The following is a 19,049-nucleotide window of genomic DNA, read 5'->3' on the forward strand; positions in this document are numbered from 1 at the left end:
TGATGGGTATTCCACCACTCCCAAAATTGCCCTCTCCTTAAGCAAGTTATGGGAGAGGGGAGCTGGTCGTGCCTTTGATGCATGCATTTGCATGTAACCTCTTGAGTTTGGCCATCAGTTCCATTCAAAACGGTGAGATTATTTGAAGTAAAAGTAGGTGCAATCAGAATGTACACATACACATTTCTTAATTGTGGAGCTATATCCAAAGCATGTTTACTTAGAACTAATAAGGGCCAACTTTATTAGTTCTGAGTAAATGTTAGACTAAATGTTTCTTTAAATGTTAGACTAAATGTTTCTTTAAAGGTTACTGTAGGGGTGTTGCTAGCTGCTAGATCTCTCCCCCCCCCGCCCCCACCCCCTATTATTCACAAGTAAGCATAGAGGACCTGATCCAGATCTGGACCCTAGCATGGTGGATAGAGAGCTTTTAACCCCTCCATGGTTCAGATGGGGCCATTTGCACAGCAAAAGCAGATCCATTGTTTGGAAATGCAAATTGCAGGTGCAGGGCCCTGAACCGGATTGGGACCACAGCAGGTGTGTGTGTGTGTGTGTACTCATGTGTGCAAAGGGTCAAAGCACCCCTATCCCCAACGTAGGTTCTAAATCAGGTCCCCCATACTTACTTTTAAATAAGGAAAAAAACTGAAGCTGCTAGCTATATATTTAAGTTAGGTGTAGTTTGACCCTAATGATTCCTGCTGAGTTCACTGAATCTTACTCCCAAGTAAGTGGGAATAGAGGCTGTATTGGTCAATGTAAAGCCTATGCATACTTATACAGAAGTATGATCCACTGCATTCAGTGGGTACTCCCAGGTAAATGTGTGTGGGCCTTATGTGCTAGTCCATCTGTGTTCCCCAGTGATCTACAACTCCCATCATGCCTGGCTATTGAGCATGTTGGCTGAAGCTGATGGGAGCTGGAGTCTAACAATATCTGGATAGCACATGCTCCCCAACCCTGGATTAGCATATAGAGATAATTAGACTTCACTTTGGTTGGGGATGAGGACTGGGACCTGAGGACCAATGAATGATCTGGCAAAACCACTCATATTAGGTATGGGTTAAGGAATAGTAGATGATCTGGTCTAGAGGTTCATATATCCTGGTGTTCACAGGCCCTTCATTCCTAGAAGTTGCCTGGTAACTTTTACTTCCACATGCAGGTTTTGCTCATTGTCTCTGGTCTTCCAGGCTCCAGCTGTCCTAGCTCATGGCCATAGCTAGTTCTTGGATAAGTGTGCTTTGTTTCTGTCTGTTGACCTATTTGGGCTGGTAACTATTATCCAACCTCCGCTCTATTTTAATTGTTTCTATATCTTGGTGAGCCCCAGTTGCTGCTGCCCTGACTCCACTTCTACTGTCTTGGTCCTAACCATGCAAAAACTGTGCTCCCCAGGCAGACCCTGATCCAGCAAATGTGTCTCACTCTTCAGAGGACATGTACTTCAATTGAACATGTGAACTGGGTCTTCTTTTTATATGGTCTTTCTATCTGAGCAGCAGGACAGATGGCAATATATAGACAGACAACAGGAAGCTCTGTCTGTGATAGGTTGATCATAAAACCTTTTGGGGAAACATGCAGGGCAGGGGAGACATTTCTTCCTTCAATCCTTTAGTAAGGGTGGGTGTTCTAGAAAAGCACAATGAAAGACACTTTTTTCCTGTAAGAGCCCTGACAGCTGAACACACTAAGGTTTCCATGGACCCAGTGATGGGGTGGAAAAGGAGGACCATGTACCACCAGGCTAAATTGGTTGTGTTGTGGAGCCAAGGCTCACAGGGACACAGCACTGGCATTTTCTGATTAGCAGGGATGCTGCTGTCATCTGCCAATCTCTTTAAAATTTCCTGTTCCCTCTGAGTTTATGTCACAAGGGGTGCCCCCTCCATCCAGGGGACATGTCACTTCTGCTTTGTCCCAGAAGGAAAGATGTGACAACATAAATAGAACAATTCTAGACTTCAGTACAGGATTATTCAAGTTAGTAGTTCCAGGAGCAGAATCCCTTCTTAGGGCCTGCAGTAGCGGGGCAAGCTGTAGGTAAGTAGTTATGGGGTCAGGATGATTTGGTACTGAGTTTGCTGTGGAAGGGTGAATGTCTTTTCTTATCCTCTTGTTCTTATGCTTTCCTGTCTGCTGTCTGTAGTGGAAGGTCTCTTTTTTACCGTTCCCAGCAGTCAGGCTTCTGATTCGGCTCTTTGACCTCCTAATAAGCTCACTGGCCCCTTTCTCTTCCTGCTACCCCTTTGTGTACTTTCTGGCCTTTGTTCCTTGCCTGGTGCTCCTTCCAGCCATTCCTCCTGAGCATCTTTGCTCCCACTTTCTCTTCTCCTGGTGTGCTTACAGTATTAAGGCTTTTATCCTATGCTTCTGCCTCCTTCTCCCTCAGAGTCTTTGGGCTGTTAAAGCACCTTTGTCCTGATTCCCTTTCCTTCTCTTTACCCAGTCTTACCTGTGACTGGCTACTGTTTCTGGACAAGCAAGGAAATCTGAGGGATTGTATGGCAAACCCCGATGGCCCCTCACAGCTTATCTGCAATCCTCACAATAGTGGGGCGGGGGGGGGGGGTGAATTTTCCCAGCAACAGTATATTGTTCCCTCTTGTAATGCAAAGTATTTTGCATTACAAAAGTAATGCTTAGTCTTTACAAAAGACCTGGTGGAGATAAAACTGCTAGAACTGGTTTGTAGATATGGATCAATACAGCTGACTGGATTTTTGGACTTCCCTTGGGGGAGTGTCTTTGGGGACTGTCATGATTTCAAAATTTGCCACTATACCACTGGAGTAAAGTTACCAATGGACTGCATGTCTATGGAAGAAGCCAACAGTTTACAAGCTCTCTTCTCTACCTGTCTTCTGGGGAAGCTTGGGAAATGTGGTCAATATAAAATAGTAAAATATAAGAATGAAAGAAACCCACATTATCATTCTCATGCCCTTAGCCCTGTTGCCATGTTTATCCAGCACTTCATTAAAATCTTCTCCACTGAACCTGCACTGCAGGCTCTGGGGGACTGATCCTTCATAAAAGGTTTACAAGATGCTTCTCGGGTGTTAGTGCAGGCCTCTGCCATTCCCAAGGAGTCCTCTGTTTGAACTCTTAAACTGACAGATGTTTTTCTGTTACCTAAATGTAAAAAAACGTGTTGTCTGTATTGCCGGAAATAACATGTTTTGAAGTGAACAAAAGAGGATAACAGATTTCTTGGGTTATGGCTGCCAGATGAAAATACTAAAAAAAAAAGAGAAGAAGCAACAGGCAGAAATGGCTGCAGCATTTGTTGATTGGCGCTTTAGTGCTCTGAAATGCAGGAGGTCCATTGTATTTTGCTAGGGCTATGATGTTCTAAAATAGCAGAGTTTTTCAAATAGGGTACATTTACAAATGTTTGTGAGAAATGAACGGTTTGGGATTTTTGCAACTGCCTCTCCATTTGAGCTTCAATTCTACTTCTAAGCTTGTCAACACAGCCTGGAGTAATCCATGTAACTGTTTTGCAAATATACCTCATTAATAAGAAGCTTGTTGTCACCTTCATATCATGCACTGAGTGAACATGTGAGGGGTAGAGCAGCATTGTGTCTGCTGGCCCTGAACATTGCATGTCTGCTAGCCCTGCCCCCTATCTTAACATGATCATGATTATCTAGACCCATTTCAGTCGGCTTCAGGCTTGGGCATGGGACAGAAACGGCCTTGGTCACCTTGGTAGATGATATGAGGAGGGCTCTGGATAGGGGTGAATGCTCCTTCCTTGTTCTCAACCTCTCAGCTGCTTTTGATACCATTGACCACGGTATCCTCCTGGAGGGGTTGGGCATTGGAGACACCATATTGCGGTGGTTCTGGTCCTTCCTCTCCGGCAAGTACCAGAGGGTAGCACTGGGAGAGGAGGTTTCGGACCCGTGGTCACTCGTGGGGTGCCACAGGGTTCCATCCTCTCTATTAGCATCTATGTGAAGCCGCTGGGGGCTATCATCAGGAGGTTTGGGGTGCAGTGTCATCAATATGCGGATGACACACAGCTCTACCTCTCATTCAAATCTTCACCAAGGTTGGCCGTAGAATCCCTGTCCAAATGTCTGGAGACGGTGAGTGGCTGGATGGGGAGGAATAGGCTGAAGCTGAACCCTGACAAGACCGAGGTGCTTTTGGTGGGAGACAAGAGGAGGCTAGGGGATGTTGACCTGGTGTTGAATGGGGTACGGCTACCCTTGAAAGACCAGGTCCGCAGCCTGGGGGTCATTTTGGACTCCCAGCTGTCCATGGAGGCTCAGGTGTCAGTTGTGAGCTGGACAGCGCTGTATCAACTCTATCTGATACGGCGGCTGCGCCCCTTCCTTCCCAACCATCTGCTCCCACTGGTAGTACATGCCCTGGTCTCCTGTCGTCTAGACTACTGTAATGCGCTCTACGTGGGGTTACCCTTGAAGATGGTTCGGAAGCTGCAGCTGGTACAGAATGCTGCGGCTCGCCTGATTAAAGGCAGCCGCCGGCGAGATCACATCACTCCAGTGCTGAAGGAGTTGCACTGGTTACCAGTTGTTTTCCAGGCCAAATTCAAGGTGTTGGTTTTGACCTTTAAAACCCTATATGGTTCTGGCCCAGCCTATCTTAAGGAGTGCCTCCAGCAGCACCAGACAGGCCACTTAACAAGATCAGCCTCGGATGGCCTTCTCTCTGTCCCATCAGCCAGGACAGCTAGACTGGTGGGGATGAGGGAGAGGGCCTTTTCTGTAGTGGCCCCCACTCTGTGGAACTCCCTCCCTAGGGAACTCCGTCATGCCCCCTCTTTAATGAACTTCCGTCGTGCATTAAAAATGTGGCTGTTCAGGCAGGCATTTGGGGTGGGTTAGGGTATTTTAGAAAATGTTTTTATTGTAGAATTTTATTGTTTTATTGTATGTTGTACATCGCCCAGAGTGGCTGGGTGACCAGCCAGATGGGCGATTAATAAATTAAATAATAAATAAATAAAATAAATGATCAGCTAAAGTAAAAATAGACTCTGTGCATGTACAGTGTGTACAGGCACCAAGAGTCCTCTTACAATCAAGATTCTTGACCACACATACCATGCAGGGCCTACACACATACAGTTGTATGCACATAGAGCCCATTCTCGTCTCCAACAGGCCTAAGGTTTTCAAGCTCAGACCATCAAACAGCTCTTGTGCTTTTAAGAGCTGCAAAGAAGAATTTCACTGGTGCAGCTGTCTCCATCGCACTATTGTAATGACAGGAGGAGCTGGATCTTTCCCTTCTATCCTACTAGGGTTGACTTCTTTTTGGATTTTAAAAATACTGAGTGGGGCCACAGCCAACATCGAACCTAGGTTTTATCAGCTTCTGAGACCCCAGAACAAAACTTGGTTTTACTTGGTCAGTCCAATAAAATTATGGTTGTTTTGCAATACTTCATGCTACTGAAGCCATCTCAAGTGCTTTTAACCCTACTTTTTAAAGGACACTTTCCATATAGGAGTATCAACATACAGTATAAGGGAAGATAAAAGTGAAGTAGGTGAACTTTCCTCTGTTCTGCGTCTGAATATTCACGACTCTACAGGTGGATCTTGTCAAATGACGGGAAACTTGTCATTAGAAATTTAACCATACAGTCCTGGCCATGCACACACAGCCTGCTGTCAAAATGCAGATGGTGTATACTATAGACCAGCTTCCCCAACCAGGTGCCCTCCAGACGTTTTGGTCTACAACTCCCATATTTTTTTACCATTCTTGGCCATGCTAGGTGGGGCTGGTGGGAGTTGTGGTCCAAAACATCTGGACAGCACCTGGTTGAGGAAGTATAGACACATCACATAAGGGAGAATATAGGAGATATGACACATCTTACTAATTTGCCGCTTATTTTTCCTGTGGACAAAAGAGTCCATAATTATATTTATATAAGTTAGGAAGGAAACTCAAGAACTTTGGGGCCCAGATAGTTTTCTCATCCATATTTCCAATAGTTAGAAGAGGGATAGAAAGTGAACGAAAAATACTCTGGGTGAATAACTGGCTATGAAGGTGGTGCCAACGAGAGAGATTTGGATTCTGGGACCACGGGCTATACTTCCTGGAAGATGGGCTGTTGGCAAGGGATGGGTTGCACCTCACAAAGGCTGGGAAGAATATGTTTGGCCACAGCATGAAGAATTTCATCAGGAGGACTTTAAACTGAATCCTACGGGGAAGGGAGATGTAAAGTTGGGGGTAACAATGGACGTAGGCGCATGCACCGCAACGGAGAGAACAGCTCTAATAGCGCCCAATAATAGTCTTCAGACACATGTAGGAAGAAAGCCAGACTATGAAGCACATGGTCTTCAATGTCTATATACTAATACCCAGAGTATGGGAAACAAACAACGAACTTGAACTGTTAATATGGGAGGGAAATTATGACTTGATAGGTATAACTGAGACTTGGTGGGATGACTGGAATACAGCAGTTGAAGGATATAACTTGTTCAAAAAGAACAGGAGGAACAGAAAGGGAGGTGGAGTTGCACTGTATGTGAAAAATACTTATCTGCACAGAAATACAGGAGGATGAGCTTGGTAGCCCCATCGAGAGCATCTGGATCAAAATAAATGGAGCAAAAAATAAAAGGAACCTGGTGGTCGGAGTCTACTACCAGCCACCCAATCAAGGAGAAGACAACGATGAAACTTTTGAAAAGCAAATAGCCAATGTTTTAAGAAGCATGATGTAGTAGTAATGGGGGACTTCAATTTCCCCGATATTTGTTGGGAGACAAATTCTGCAAAACATGGCTCCTCCAGGAAATTCCTGACTTGTGTGGCGGATAATTTCCTCCTACAGAAAGTGGAGGAAGGAACTAGAGGATCAGCTATCCTTGACTTGATCCTAACCAACAGAGATGACTTAGTGGATCAAGTAGCAGATATAGGAAATCTGGGGGAAAGCGACCATGTTGTACGTCAGTTCTTGGTTCTAAGGGAAGCAAAAGCTGAGTGTAGTCAAACACGTACCCTGGATTTTAGGAAAGCTGATTTTCATAAACTCAGAACAATGATCAGTAAGGTCCCATGGCAAGCGACGCTAACGAGAAAAGGATTCCAAGATGGGTGGGAGCTTTTAAAAAAGGAAATTCTCAAGGCACAATTACAAACAATTCCAACAAGAAGAAAAGGTGGAAGACAACAGAAGAAGCCAATGTGGCTTCACAAAAAGCTTAGATATGAAAACAAAAAAGGACACATATAGGAAGTGGAAAGAAGGCCAAGCTACAAAGGAAGAGTACAGGCAGGTAGCACAGAATTGCAGGGATGGTGTCAGGAAGGCTAAAGTGGAGAACAAGCTGAGGTTAGCAAGGGATACTAAAAACAACAAAAAGGCTTTCTTCAGCTATGTGCACAGTAAAAGGCAGAGGAAAGAAATGGTGTTTCAGCTATTAAATAAGGATGGCAAAACGATAACAGATGACAAAGAAAAGACAGAGGTGCTCAATTCCTACTTTGGCTCAGTCTTCTCCCGAAAGAGGGTCTATGACCCCCCTGGCAAAGGCGAGGTACAGGCTGAAGGCAGGATTGCAGCTTGAGATCGATAGGCATATGGTCAAGGAACACCTAATTACTTTGAATGAGTTCAAATCTCCAGGGCCAGATGAACTGCACCCTAGAGTAATAAAGGAACTGGCAGAAGTACTCTCAGAACCGCTGTCTATTTTCTTTGAGAAATCATGGAGGACGGGTGAAGTGCCAGATGTCTGGAGGAGGGCTAATGTCCCTATCTTCAAAAAGGGTAAAAAGGAGGAACCTGGGAACTACAGACCAGTCAGTCTGACATCAATCCCTGGGAAAATTCTGGAGCAGATCATAAAGCAATCCATCTGGAAGCACCTTGAATGCAATGATTCCTCAAAGCCAACATGGATTTGTCAAGAACAAGTCCTGCAGGACGAATCTAATCTCATTTTTTGATCAAGTAACCTCCCTTGTGGACTGTGGGAATGCTGTAGACATAATATACCTTGACTTCAGCAAAGCTTTTGACAAAGTTCCCCATGATATCCTGATGAGCAAACTAGCTCATAGTGGGCTAGATGAAACAATGATCCGGTGGATCCACAGTTGGCTACAGAATCGGACTCAAAGAGTGCTTATCAGTGGGACCTTCTCAAACTGGGGAGAGGTCACGAGTGGGGCACCGCAGGGCTCAGTCCTGGGCCCAGTGCTCTTCAACATTTTTATTAATGACTTGGAGGAGGAGGTGCAGGGAATGCTGATCAAATTTGCAGATGACACCAAATTGGGCGGGATAGCTAACATTTTGGAAGACAGAAACAAAATTCAAAGTGATCTTGATAGACTGGAGCACTGGGCAAAAACAAAAGAATGACATTTAATAGGGATAGATGCCAAGTTCTGCACCTAGGAAAAAGAAACCAAATGCACCGTTACAAGATGGGGGATACGTGGCTCAACAACACTACAAGCGAGAAGGATCTTGGAATTGTTGTTGATCACAAGCTGAATATGAGCCAACAATGTGATGTGGCTGCAAAAAAGGCCAATGCTCCTTTGGGCTGCATTAATTGAAGTATAGCTTCCAAATCCCGGGAAGTACTAGTTCTCCTCTACTCAGCACTGGTTAGGCCTCTTCTGGAATACTGTGTCCAGTTCTGGGCACCGCACTTTAAGAGGGATGCAGACAAGCTGGAGGGCAACAAAGATGATCAGGGGACTGGAAACAAAGCCCTATGAAGAGAGACTGAAAGAAATGGGCATGTTTAGCTTTGAGAAGGGAAGCCTGAGGGGAGATATGATAGTGCTCTTCAAGTCCTTGAAAGGTTGTCACAGAGAGGAAGGCCAGGATCTCTTCTCGATCATCCCAGAATGCAGCACACAGAATAATGGGCTCAAGTTACGGGAAGCCAGATTCCGGCTGAACATCAGGAAAAACTTCCTGACTGTTAGAGCAGTACGGCAATGGAACCAATTATCTAGGGAGTTGGTAGGCTCTCCCACACTGGAGGCATTCAAGACGAGGCTGGACAGCCATCTGTCAGGGATGCTCTGACTTGGATTCTTGCATTGAGCAGGGGGTTGGACTCGATGGCCTTGTAAGCCCCTTCCAACCCTACTATTCTATGATTCTATATTACTCTTCATTGGGTAGGTTAGGATTTCATGCTACAGAATGCAAAAAATATAAAAGAACCAGCTCTGGCTACATAGTGCAAAATTATTAGATGAAGAATTTTCAGAGCTGAGCACATTCTCTAGACACATGCTGATGCAGTCAATCCTGTCTGGTGGATTGGCCACAAACTGGACAGCAACAGAAATATCTTGCAGTTTTAGCATGGCCAACAGGAAGCTCTGGCGTGGGCTGGTCCATGAAGTCACGAAGAGTCGGAAGCAACTGACTGAATAAATAACAACAAACTACCCAACTGACTGAATGAGGGACATGAGGTTTAGTGGCAGGGAGCTGTGGGGGTTGACATTTGTAATGTGACAAAACAATGTGCATGAAATGAATAGGGACGCTAGAAGGACGCATTGACCTTGGTCTAGAAAAGTTAGTTACATGACTATCTTAAGCCCTGTTAATGTCCATGGGTGGTATATGTGACAGAAAAATCCTAAGCATCCAACTCAGTATTACTGAGTTCAATGGGACTTACTCCCATATACATAAGCGTGTCTAGGATTGTAGCCTAACATTCTTTGGATCAAAGCCATCAGATGGAGAGTCCAACTTCTTTACAGCCTCTTCCTTGTTTCTCCTACATGGGAGGCTTTAGAAATAGGTAAGGAATGCCTCTTTGATCCCTGGCCTTTGGCTCTGGCACTTTTGGGGAAATAGGGGAGAAGCTATAGCTTGATGGTGGAACATGGCTATTTGCATACTTAGGTCCAATGTTCAATCTCTGCATCTCTAGCAGCACTGGAAAAGAACCCTGCCTGAGATCGTAAAGGACTACTGCATTTCTGGTCTAGGTGAACCAGTAATCTAATCTTGTATAGAGTGCCTCCATCTGTTTAGTGGAATGATCCAAGGATGGTCAGACACTCCAGAAGAAATCAGGCGTGATTATCTACACACACATCCATTCATGCAAATTGCCATACTTTAACTTCTTTTGAAAAATTGAGAAATATACTCCACATTCAACTCTAGGACAATAGCCTGATGACTGAAAGCCACCTTAACAGGGACTATTATGAAAAAGTGGTAGGCTTTTGCTTTTGAAATCACAGCCATTGGACTAGAACCTTTTATGTATAGACTTAAACTCTTTCCCTGGGAACAGTAAGTTAGGCAAATTTTACCTGTAGCATCCTTAAGCCAATTACCAGCTTCTGCTAAATGGATTTACTTACTCTCCTCAGCAGATAATCATTTAGTTAGTTAAGTGAGCTATTCCTTTTATTTAAAAACTACTACAATTTCCAATTTGTGGGATGAATCACAAAGCCATTTTCATTCCTTGCCACAGTAATGAAAAGAGTAAATTCCAGAAGGGGAGTGGGAATCTTGTTTTTAATATACAGACTGTAATGCAGATAACTTTTTCATGTGATATGTGCAGTGAGACTTTATGACCAGTTTCATTTTAGCGGGCAGGCCCCTGAGATCACCTAATCTGATTTCATGCTGTTCCCATATTAACTGATATCTTATCTTATTAGAGTGCACTGCAGCAAAATGTAAGTCCCTTGTTGAATAAATCCATTTCCGAAATGTTATGAATGAAAGAGTCACAGCTGTCACTAATGTTCCATGTCCATGGAAGAACCTAACCTGCTAGACTTGCCAAAGAAAGGGTTTGATTTAACTCCTAAACATTCTATCCTACTACCTGACAATACTCTTAATAGGTTATTTTGTGAGTTGTGTTGAATTATTCACATATCCTTATTGCTCCTTTTATGCACAGGCACAAACACACAAAAAGCAAATCCAAATCCATCTAAGAATGCCAGAAGCTGTATTGTTGTTTGAGATGAAACTATTTCTTAATAATAATTTTTACTAATTATTCGTGCAGATCAATGCTTTGTTGTAAACAGTAACGTCTAACAAGAATGCTAAGAACTCTAACCATCCATTATTTATAAACCTTTATTACATATACAAGTTGATTTCTCAGAAATGGATGATTGCTTCATATACCCTCTAATACATTTGCTCCTTGTCAGGCCTGTGTTAACCTAACATCTGAGAATAAAAATGCATGAAGCACAAGCAAAGGTGTCACAAGTTTGTTGTTACCTTTGCATTTTATTTTAATTGTTCTATTGAATTTTGTACACCACCCTGTGATTTGATAATGAAGGGTGGTATATACATATTTTCAATAAAGAAATACATTCTTTTTCTGGGGTACTGTAATGATTATATAAGCAGCACCTGCAACTACTAGGTCGTGCTGTTCAATATCCTTGGTGCTTAGCTAAGATACTGTGTCTCGTCTTGTTGTTCTTGTCTTGGTAAAGTTCCTGTAAAGTACAGAGCTATGCTGGAGGCCTGTGTTGTTGCTTTAATTTGCAAATATATAGTAAAGTCTGCAGGGCCAGCCTTACCCTTAGACAGAGTAAGGTGGTCACCCCATCTCAGGCAGTTGATATGGGGTGTCATGAAAAGACAGCAAATTATTATTTATTTTTAATGTATTTTTGATAGACAGGGACAGGTGTTCATGGGATTTTCTGCCTCAGGTGCCAAAATAAGTTGGCCAGTCTTGGGTACTATGCAGCGTGACATGGGGGAGGGGGGGAGGGGGCATTTGCTATTCTGCCTCAGGCAGCAAAATCTCTTGGGCCAGCCATGAAAGTCTGTTCCTCTAAACAAGTGTTACAGTATTTATTGTCTGGCCCAGTGGTTTTCAGACATTCTTCATTTAAGGAACATTTTCTGACAAACCCCTGAGCATCTGTCATGGAAGGAATCCCAATATACTTCAAAGGATTCTAGACCAATTTCTACAGCACTTAGTTAATGTGGGGCATTGACCAAGCCTGTTGGATTTCACCATTGCCTTATGTGAACTAAAACTGTGACCTAAAATAATCCCACTCTTTTGCAGTTGTATCTTTCAAGACAATTGATTTTAGTGGTTAAGCTGTCTTTCAGGGAAGCTACTCCAGCATTAGTGATCTTCTTATTGAAGAACCTCTGATACATTTCCAAAGGACTTCAGATTCCCAGAAAATAGAACGCAGTTTGAAACCCATTGAACTGGGGTGACCAGATGTAAAGGAGGACAGGGTTGCTGTACCCTTTATAATTGCCCAGAATTAGCAGCATCTGCTGCTTTTCTCATTGCTGGCTGGGATTTGGCACCTGCCTGCACAAATTGCCCTTTTACACAACTATTAGAGCTAAAGAGGCCTTTGCATCTCGTGGCTCTCATAAGCTGTGTTCCACAAGCAAGTGACTTCTGAGTTACAAAACCCTTTTCCATGGCACAAACTGCAGTGGCAAAGCACACCACCACAACTCAAGGCGTAATAACACAATGACCTTTGGAATGGTCCAAATGTTTCTTAGGGGCATTTTGGACTCCTTTAGAGAGGTCCAGTAACTAAGCACTCTGATATCTAAGCTGGGACTTCATGGCTCTCAGTATGGCAAAATGTTACAATCAGTTGGAAGTGGGATGATGACTGAATTTTCCATAGTTGATATATTCATGAGCTTACATCTTATAATGTGTGCACAACAGACAATTCTCATGGGTGAAATTCTTGATACATAACAGTTTGAAACAGCCCTTTTATGTTAAATAGATTCAAACACACATCCTGTCCTCTATCTTATCTTCCATGTGCCTTTTTAAAGGTAAAATGAATTAGGAATGAACAGTTTAAACAAGAGTTAATACATTGCTAGAGACCGCCCTTTAGCTGTGATCCTGAGGCTTCCTTTACCTCAGGATTAGAGGGGCTGTTCCTTAGAATAAGAAGCTCATTTGTTCAGTCTTGCTCAGAGTCTCTTTGGCTTTGATATAAAAATTCGGTCCACCCAAGTCTGCAAGTTATTGATTGAATTCCTTTCACTTTTTTTTTTTTTAAAGGCCCTGAGCGGAGATTTTCGCCATCCTGTAATAATTCATTTATCGTGTGGCTTGTGTTTCTAACAGTAATGTTCAAGAGCAATCATGCAACCAGTGGGAAACTATGATTTGAAATGAACCATTTGGGTACAAGCCTGCTGAGGTGATGTTTTGCTCCTGTGTGTGAAGTATTTCAGAGACCCTCAATCCAACATAGTTTTGGGGAACAAAATGATTTTACCATGCAAGTGTACTATTTCTAAAACTGCAGAAGCACATATAAGAAATAATGTAAAATTAAGAAACAGGAAACTGTTAAAACAAACTAAAAAAAATATCTAGGTGTATGTTGGGGATACACGGATATCTAATGAGTGTAGCAGTTGCATCCATGCAACACTTGTACAAGGCACTTCTATAGGCTGTAACATACTTTGGTTTCATGTGGGCTGAATCTTACAGCAGAGAGTGACTTAGAAGGCCTTTTAGCTACCCTTACTGTTTCATGATTCTTTGAATGGTTTGAAACAGGAGTAGCTGTTTTCTAAGTCGGGACAGCTAGACCCTCTCAGCCAGGCTGCCAAGGGACTAGACAATCCCAGGCATGGTATCATTGCCCAACTTGGAGTAGAGGAGAGGAGGATGTACTGCCTTGCCATTCCCTTCCTATTGGTTTTGGCAAAGAGGAAAGTGTCTCAGTGTACTTTCTACTCTAAGCCTAGCAGCTCTCACGCATTCAAGAAGAATATGATTGTAGAAGCCGGACCAGGGTTGGCCTCATTGGGCTTCTGTAACCTTGACTTCCTTCGCCCTTTTCTTCTATGTGCTATGAGTAGGCACAGGGAAAGAGGACAAGCAAATCAACAGTGGCAAGGAGGATGTTAGCCTATTGAGTATATCTTGGCCAAGTGCCCCAACTGCAACTTGGAGCCAACACTGGGTTGAGAAAGAAGACATGACACTTCTGCCCTGGTCAGAACAGGAAAGCAAGACATTTCTGGTGTCAGATTCTGAGCTCTCCACACTGGCATGTTAATGGGTTGTAGGAGCCGGATGAAATCATACTGCAAACCTGATGCTGCTTAAAGGTTGCCAGATATAAAGTATATTTTATATTTTCAAAAATGAAAAATCCAACATTTTTCCCTTTCTGGCTTTTTAGCAGGCCTAAGGGCAGAGGCAGGTCAGTCCTGTAACGATCACATATCCTGCACAGCTAAAATCAGTATCTGCAGACTCCTCCCCTATTCCATCCTGGGACTCTGAACAAGCACATACTGTGGCTTCACCATCCTCGGGGGGGGGGGTTCTTCCCATATCCCCCCCTCCACACACACACACACACACACACACTTTTTATACCATCTTGCCTGATTAAGAGATCTGGCGATCTTGAAAATGTGCACAATTTTGGAGATCTTTTGGTTGGCCTAATAAAGGTATTACACTAATACGGATTTTAAACTCTCACCTCCTATAATGAAATGGATTGAGGACCTCATAACACCATCAACATTTGAACGGGTGGTATATAGGTGCCACTTGTGAATGGATACATATATGGATATTTGGTCTGGTTTTGAAGTTTATGCATAATTTACTCTTTCTAGAAGCCTGTATTTTCATATATACAGTATATATATATATATACTATATATATATATATATATATATATATATATATATAATATACATACACACACAGTATGTATGTGTGTGTGTGTGTGTGTGTGTATATATATATATATATATATATATACACACACAGTATATATATAGAGTATATATATATATATATATATATATATATATAAACAGTATATATAGAGAGAGAGTATATATATATATATATATATATATATACACACACACACACAGTATATATATATGCACACACATACACACATACATATATATATATATACACACACACACACACACTCAATTAATTAAAATTGATTCTTTTAAAGCATGTAGTTATACTTTTTTCTCTTCCTCCCCCTTTTTATGGTTTTGTTTTGCTTTGTTGAAATTCACAATAAAATTAATAATAAAAAATATATGGATTGTAGACATTTTCTGGTTGACCAAATGTTTAGAGATGCGAACTTGAACTTGTTTGAGGAATGCCTCAGTCTAGAGGTTTTGGAATTAGCAGCAGCAATGCAGTTTGGTCTACTGAAAGCACAAGGAAAACCATCCATATGCAGCTTATCCAGTTTTCCAAACATGATAGTGCTTCCTAGGAACATATAAGAGGAAGACAGGAGGGTCAAAGAAGTGCTGACCTTTAAAGTCTAAAGGTAGATTATGTTGTGTGTGCCATATAGTCAAAGATGGCTCTAAGACAAATGGTGCTTTTGATGTTGTAGTAATTGTGCCTGTTGGGAGGACTAACATAGTTCAGACTCTACGATCCTTTCAGATGATGATGATGATACTTGGTTAAATCTCAGGAATGCTCAGTGGTTCTCCTGTTGATGACCAGTGTTACTCAGACCTTTTGACCTTGGGCCTTTCTAAACTTACTCTGCCTTCCAAGCACACCAAGCCACCAGCACTCATCTCTTTGGCAGCAGGTGACAAGCTGAACACTCACAATCTGCATGCAGGATTGCGTGTATGTAAAGCTCTATCGATTGGGGCACTAATCCAACTCTGGCATTATAAGAGTACTGGAACAGGGCATCTCAGATTGCTTCCTAAAGCCAGCCAGCCAGGGAAGCAGACAAAAGAGGGAAGATCTACTGTGGTGAGAAGCTTCCATACAAACCTCCCTTCAATTTCTATGATTAGCATAGCAGTTTTGATTTCTGTCTCCCTGGGGCATCTGCCCCACATCTTGAAATCACCATGTTAATCTCATGATGCAATAATCATGGGTTGCTTGGACAATACCAAATACCACAATTAGAACTGGCAAAGAACTTGATCATTCCAAGGTTTATGACAATAAAGACATAAAGTGCACCAGAGTATTATGTTGCATAATCCCTTGCTTAGAATTTCCACAGCATTTTAAACACCTAGTTAGTTCTGGCTTTATACCATTTAGATAAATACTATTAAGCCAGTTCACAGAGGGAGAAATGGTGGTAGACATATTAAATAGTTTGTCCAAGGTTGATTAAGCAGGCAGTATATTAATATTCAGTGCATTCTGGCACTTAAATGCAGTCCACACATCACTCATTTTTCAATACTCTCATGGACTTCAATAGGGCTACTTTGCAGTAAGTTCCATATGGACTGCAATCTTAAATGTTCTTGTGGTGAATCTGGACTAGGGGTCAGGAACCTGTGGCCCTCCAGATGCTGCTGGACTTCAACTCCCATAAGCCCCACCCTAGACCAATTGTTCCATAATAACTTTCTTTTCTTTTTTTACACCATGAAACAATGTCTATATGAGAATAAACATGGAAAACAGGGTTTGATTTTCTTTTTTAACAAGTAAACATTCGGGATGTATAGATTTTGTTCAGTCTGTTCTGTCTGTATTTCACGGATCATCAGGCATCTTTTGTTCCATCATTCATTCATTGATGGAAGTGTGTATGTGTGTGTGTGTGTGTGTTTTACCAGAATGTAATGCTACTTGTGCTAATTCACATTAGTGCTAATTTGCATCAATGTTACATCACATCAGCGCAAGTGTGCATTAGCACTAATGTGCACTTGCTCAAATGTGTTAATACAATTAGTTATTGTGAACTAGTGCAAATCCCCCCCTTCCCACACACAAAAGTGAAAAACAAGTCCGTAAGTCCTCAGAATCTGCATGACTCAGAAAAAGTTGGTCCACTGCAGAAACTGCAGGTCGGATTCAGAAATCTGAACTCATCTGAATCCATTCTAGATTTCTCTGATATCCCTAGGTGCACTTGACAGTCCCAAAACCACATTCCACACCACTCCAAATCACAAAAGACATGCTAGTTAACCTCTGAAAAAAGGTCATAATCTCAAAATAGAAGTACTGTTTGGGGGCAGGGGGAAGGCATATATATCTCACACTGTCAAACATCAAATCAGTAACACCTGCAATTTTGTTCCTTGGTAAACTGATCCTCTGAAAAAGCCCTTAAAGATCATTAACAGCATTTTGATAGGTGCTATATCCATGACATTTTTATATTAGTTGAATATTTACAAATTTATGGTATTTTATCTTTGGATATCTTCAATCCTAGGGAAATGTAACCTATTACTGTAATACTTCTATATCTGAGTTCATCAGAAACATGTGCCATAGGGTGCAACCCTATGCTTATCAAAGGAGTACTCCAGTGTTGAGCACTCTGAATATCCAGTGCTCTGCCAGCAGATGCCTACCAGAACAGAAGGAGCAATGAAGGTGATTTTCGCCTCTCCATCCTTCCTGTTATTGTTATTTCCACTGATCCCATCTAGAAAAATTATGCTGCTGGGGGAAGGGCTAGAATTGAAGAGGCCACAGGATAGTGCGTATCCCTGCCTAACCTTTCCCTCCCACCAGGACAACCCCTTTTTTGCTTCCCCAAAGTCGCATTTCTGATCTTGAGTTCTTTCCTCAGAGGCTGTGAGGGGGCAGGGGAAGGGGAGGGGGGAAGGATCAGAACTAAGAGTCCCCTTAGGAGTTTCTATAGGAGGGCGGAACCTGAAAATCCTATGGTCCCTGGGATGCTTTCCCAGGACCATAGGATTGCTCTCTTAGTAATATGTCCATGTAAAGCTGGAGCAAAAGCAAGAACTGACACTTCACTGCTTTTAAATTACACCTAGCATGGTCAGGTGTCTTACTTTATAGAGGCAGTCCTCTGTTTGAATGTGTCCTCTATTTAAAAGTATGTCCACTCAAAGTCAGGTTTAAAGACAGAGAACCATAAGAAACCATAAGGAGAGCAGGGGCCTTGAAGTCCCCCATCAACAGTTAGCACTTGGCTAGCAGACTGAGCAGGCACACAGGCTACCTGGTCACAACATTCCTCACTATGGTGTGATGTATTATATTTCTATATAAGTTATAGTTATTATTCAAAAATTTGCAGTTATACATATACATTAGCATATGCCATTTTTGTGCAACCCTGTGTTCACTTTTTTGGCAATGTATCACTGACCACTCTACTTCTGCCCCCAGCTCTGCCAACTTTCTGTACATTAATCGAACCTTAATCCTACTCTTCTGATAAATTAAAAGGTATATTGTTGTACTATATTGTATTTTATGGTTTTAAGTTTGTTTTGTGAACCACCCAGAGAGCTTTGGCTAATGAGCAGTATAGAAATGTAATATAAATAAATAAATAAGGTATGTGACAAGCACCTACTTCTGATATAGTTCAGCAATGCCCCCTAGAGCATCTGGTCAGCTGGCACCTCGCTGGGCAACCAGAATAGGCTTATTCTAACCCTATCTCACTTCTTTGTCCTCCAAAATGTGACCAACCCCTCCCCCTTTTTTTTTAGAATAGTCTGACTGGTTCCAACCACTTTGGGCTTTTGATATGTACATTTACAGTCATTAAGAAGGTGGGTCCAGCCACTAGGTAATTTTCTGATTTGCTGGCGAGACCCCTGACATCAGAAATGAAAGCTATTGCATTATTGAAACAAAACAACAATCACTATCTGCTAAGGGGCTGGCCGTTACTAAACTGCCTTTAGATCTGCCACCTTGAGAAGCAGAAGGCTCAGCTTCTAAGGCAGAGAGGGATTCCAAGCACCCACCTAGCCCCCGAGGGTGTCATTGCCTCAGGAGGCAGGCTCCTCTAAGAAGTGCTCAGATACCAAAGAGGACTCCTTGGGAGCAAGGCCTGTAATGTGATGCAGCTAAGCCCTGGCTGAGGCTCTGGTAGCTCTAGTTATATCAGCTCTCACTTGTAACTTGAGAGCTGCTGGAAACAGTGTCTGATCTCAGCTCTGGTCTGTGTATCCTGTTTTCTCCCTGACCTTGCCATGTGTTTGGACCTCTGTGCTACTGACCCTTGGAGTTCTATCTGA

The sequence above is a fragment of the Heloderma suspectum genome, chromosome 1, assembly GCF_057233095.1.
Source record: "Heloderma suspectum isolate Gila_16-S chromosome 1, 16-S_ref, whole genome shotgun sequence".
Taxonomy (NCBI): Eukaryota; Metazoa; Chordata; class Lepidosauria; order Squamata; family Helodermatidae; genus Heloderma; species Heloderma suspectum.